Source organism: Arachis ipaensis, chromosome B08, assembly GCF_000816755.2.
Source record: "Arachis ipaensis cultivar K30076 chromosome B08, Araip1.1, whole genome shotgun sequence".
Classification (NCBI taxonomy): domain Eukaryota; kingdom Viridiplantae; phylum Streptophyta; class Magnoliopsida; order Fabales; family Fabaceae; genus Arachis; species Arachis ipaensis.
Window position 1 is genome coordinate 102,998,773 of NC_029792.2, and position 3,987 is coordinate 103,002,759.

The window sequence follows — 3,987 nt, forward strand, 5'->3', positions numbered from 1 at the left end:
CTGCTGCCCTCTAACCTAAACACACACACACACACACACACAGTATATGAAGGAAAAGAAAGGGAAGGTAGAATCGGGAAAAAGAAGAAGGGGGGAAGGGGGCTTATACCACCGTTCAGCTAGCCGCCACTATGTCACACCTTGCCGCCGTGCCTCACGCCTCACCGCCATCATCCTCGCGGGCATGGAGGAAGCCTTTCTACTGCCAATGCTGCCCGTGAAGGCGACGCCGTCGCGTCAGAGCTCAGGCGAGAGGGAGAAGGTCACGAAGGAGGAGGGAACCGCGCTATTCTGCTCCGCCGTCGCCACTGAAGCTGCACCCAGTCCCTAGTCGCCGCCGCGCCAAACACAGGAGTGGCCGCCGTCGCTGCAGAGGAGTCGCGTGGCCACCGTCGCATTCTCGCGCACAGAGAGAGAGGGATGCGCGAAAGGGGACCCTTTTCCGCTACTGTCGTGCCGTGAGCGCCGATTCGGTGTTTGCCGCCGCCGAGCTTCCATAGCCGCCGCGTTTCACCGCGGTTGAGGGCGTCTCCATCGTCGCACCTTGGCCGACGGCATTTCCGATTTGCTGCTCCACAGTGCCTAGCTAGAGCTCCTGTTGCTGATGCCGGAGATCGGTGGTTACCGAAAAACACCACTGTTGTTGTTGCCGAAGGAGGGAGAAGCCGTGCCGCTGTTCTGGCTGCCGGAGCTTCTGGCCGAGCCTCAACCGCCGGGAACGCCGCTGCCGCCACCGAGCTCTACTACCGGTAAGGCTTTTAAGTTGAGTTTCCCTTCTGTTGAGTTTCCTGGAACTTCATCGTCGCTGCGTGTGGTCCAGATCACCGCTGCTGCTTGGGGCTGACTGCCGGGGGCCACCGCCCAACCGGTTCAGAGGGTGCTGCGGTTCAGTTCAGCCGTTCTCTCTTAGTTTCAGTAAGTATTCCTGTTTTGAGAGCCTCGCGTTAGTATTTTGTTGTGTATGGTTAATGAATATGAGTTCTGATAGCGTGGGGTCGAGTCCTAATTATTGTATGTTGCGATTAGTGTCGCTATGGTTATGGCAGATGTGGCTTGAAGCTGAGGTTGCGGTTGTTGATGATTTCGGGTTGAGGCGGAAAGGACTCTGTGACGCGTTTGAGTTATGGAATTTGCGTTTTGAGGTAGGGGCGCTTTCCAAAAACTATAGTTTATTACTGGAATTATTACATATGGATACTGATGTGAGATATGGTGTATTTAGTGATTGTATCTGCCTTATGTATTATTTGATTGACTCGAATGATTATGGATGTTTGTTTGCCTGAATCGTTGTGCAGCTTTATGAAATGTAATGTTTTGAAGTGATTCTTTAAAGATTTGAAATATGAGTTTAATCCGTTGAGAATTGATTTGATTTGAGTCAATTATTTGATGACGTGAAAAGTCGAATGCACTTTTGAATTCAGCCTGGTTTACTTTATTTGACTTGATCTTGGATAAATGATTTGTTACTGAACCGTTTCTTTAAAGCTTTGGAAATGTGTTAAATCGGTTGATATTGAGTTGACTTTGAAATGGTTTTCTTGAGATATGCCACTGAGGCGACTGTTGGATTTAGCTTGCTTTGAATTGATTTCTGGTTTTGAGCTGTTGAAAAGGAATGAGAAACGGTTTAGTTGGGACCCGAACCGGGTGGCAAAAGTCCAAGTTTTAAGGGAGGTGCTACCGAAATTTCTACAAAATCCTAGTCTTGTTTAAAAAGTTATTTAAAAAGGATTGGATTTGAGAAGTTGTGTTATTTGATTTATTAAGAAAATATTTATATTTTCAAGCTTAATTTATTTAGTGAACTTTATGCCTTGCGTTTGACTTATTTAGAAATGAACTATTTTTACCGTTTGAATCACTGAGGGAAAGAATGATGCTCTAATATTGATTTCAATATAAAAAAGAGCTTTTAGTAATTTCAAAGGAATCTAGACTTTTGATTGAGTAATTAAGTTTGAGGCATTTTGGAAGAGTTAGAAAAATGGATTCCAAAAAGAAACCTGAAAGTGGTTTGATTCAAATGAACCGGTTCCTTTTCAAATGAGTTTATTTTTGGACCGGGTTGGAACTTGTGATTTTGTATGGTCTTGAATCATTGATAAATGTGAATGTTGCACTTTCACTATCGGAGATAAGAGTTTCCCTGGGAGAAAGCAGTGGCTAGCCACCACGTGCTCCAGATTGAGACTCGAAGCTCTTTTGACCCTATGTCATAAGTATGGCCGCGACAGAGGGACAGTCCAATGGTTAGCTACCAGGACTTGTTGGGTTGGCTCTATAACTGACAGATGATATCATCAGCCACTAGGAACAGGCATGCATCATATGCATCTATGTGACATTGTTTGGGTGTGCATATTATACTTGGTGTGCCTATGTGATTAATTGCTAATTATTCTACTTGCAATAACTGTTTGTTTGTGCTTGCATCTTCCTATTTGTGTTTGCTACTGGGACTCTGTTGGACTGTGGTGATTGGTTGATGGTTGGATTGTTTGGGCCTAGGGCCGTGGTTGAAATGAGATGAACCGATGGTTGATTTTGGTTTTGTGTTTCTGGTTTGGAATAAAATATGAAAGGCTGTTTTGGTTCAGCATAGATAAACCGTTTTGAAAGGCTTTTGAGTTTTTGAGAATCGAACGATTCTTCTTTCAGAAAAGATTTTCAGACTTTACTTTTACTGTAAACCGTTATTTTTGGAAAGGAGGCATAAGACGGTTATTAATCACTAGTACAGTTTATCTTCACGTATCCTATTACAGTAATTCCCAAAAACCCTCTACTGAGAACCCTTTCGAGGATGGTGTTCTCACCCCCGCTACATTTTTCCCCTTTCAGGATATGGGCGCAGAAGTCACAAAGAGTTTATTTAGTTGTTGATATGCTCTGTATTGCTTTAGATTATTATTCATTGTACCCTCGCCTTTATCTTGATACATTCTATAAGAGGGAAAGGAATTGTATTGGTTAATGCTTGTAATATGATATATATATATATGTATATATATGGATGTATCCTTTGTGAGTTTTTGTAAGTTGTATGGTATCTATGGATGTATGTTATCGAACGAAAGTATTTTTGGGAGCAGTATTGTGGTTTAAAGTTTTAAATATGCTCATATTTTAGTATTAAATAATATAAAAGTCGTCGTAATGCCGAACTATCAGAGTCGCGTAGCCGAAAGCGTGAGCTTTGGTAGTTAGGGTGCTACAGGTGGATTTTGTGCGTACGCATCATGCATCCGTTCGGATGATTTGAAAACCTTGCGTACTGTTAAGAGAACTAATGTATAGTCTAGATTTTTACAAAATAGAATTCCATCGTTGAAAGTATAGTCTAGACCAACAATTAATTCCCAAGATCAAATATTAAATCCAATACAAAATATAAACTGAGAGTATTTAGCTCTTGGGTCGTCTTCTCTAGGAGTTGCAATGAAATGTAATGTCATTGGCTATGAAGGAGAGCATGGGGAATTGGGAATGAAAGCAAGGGAGCAAGAGATGTAAATAGCAAGGAATTAAAGCAAGCGTGCAAGGAATTGAAAAGAAAGCAATTAAAGCACTCTTGGTAAGAAATGGGTAATCTAGGTTTTCTATCCTAGTTGTGGACCACAAACATGGCAATTGTTTGGAATCAATCTAAATAAATCAATTCTCCTTGAGAATTAGTCAAAAAGTCATAATTGATCTCAATCCATAAGTCCTAGTCAACTCACTAATTACTTAGTGAAAGACTAGCATCAATGGAAACCAAACCAATTAACTATTCTCATACAATGCGGAATGGACATCCACAACTCAATTTCACCCAAACATCCAATTTCTCAACCAAGGAATTATTAAACGTGCAAGAAATTAAACATCAAAGCAATAAAAGTCAAAGCAATTAAATGTAAGGAAAAAATGGCAAGAAAGTAACTTAATATGCAAGAAAGTAAATGAAAGCAAGTAAAAGTCAAAGCAATAAAACTTCAA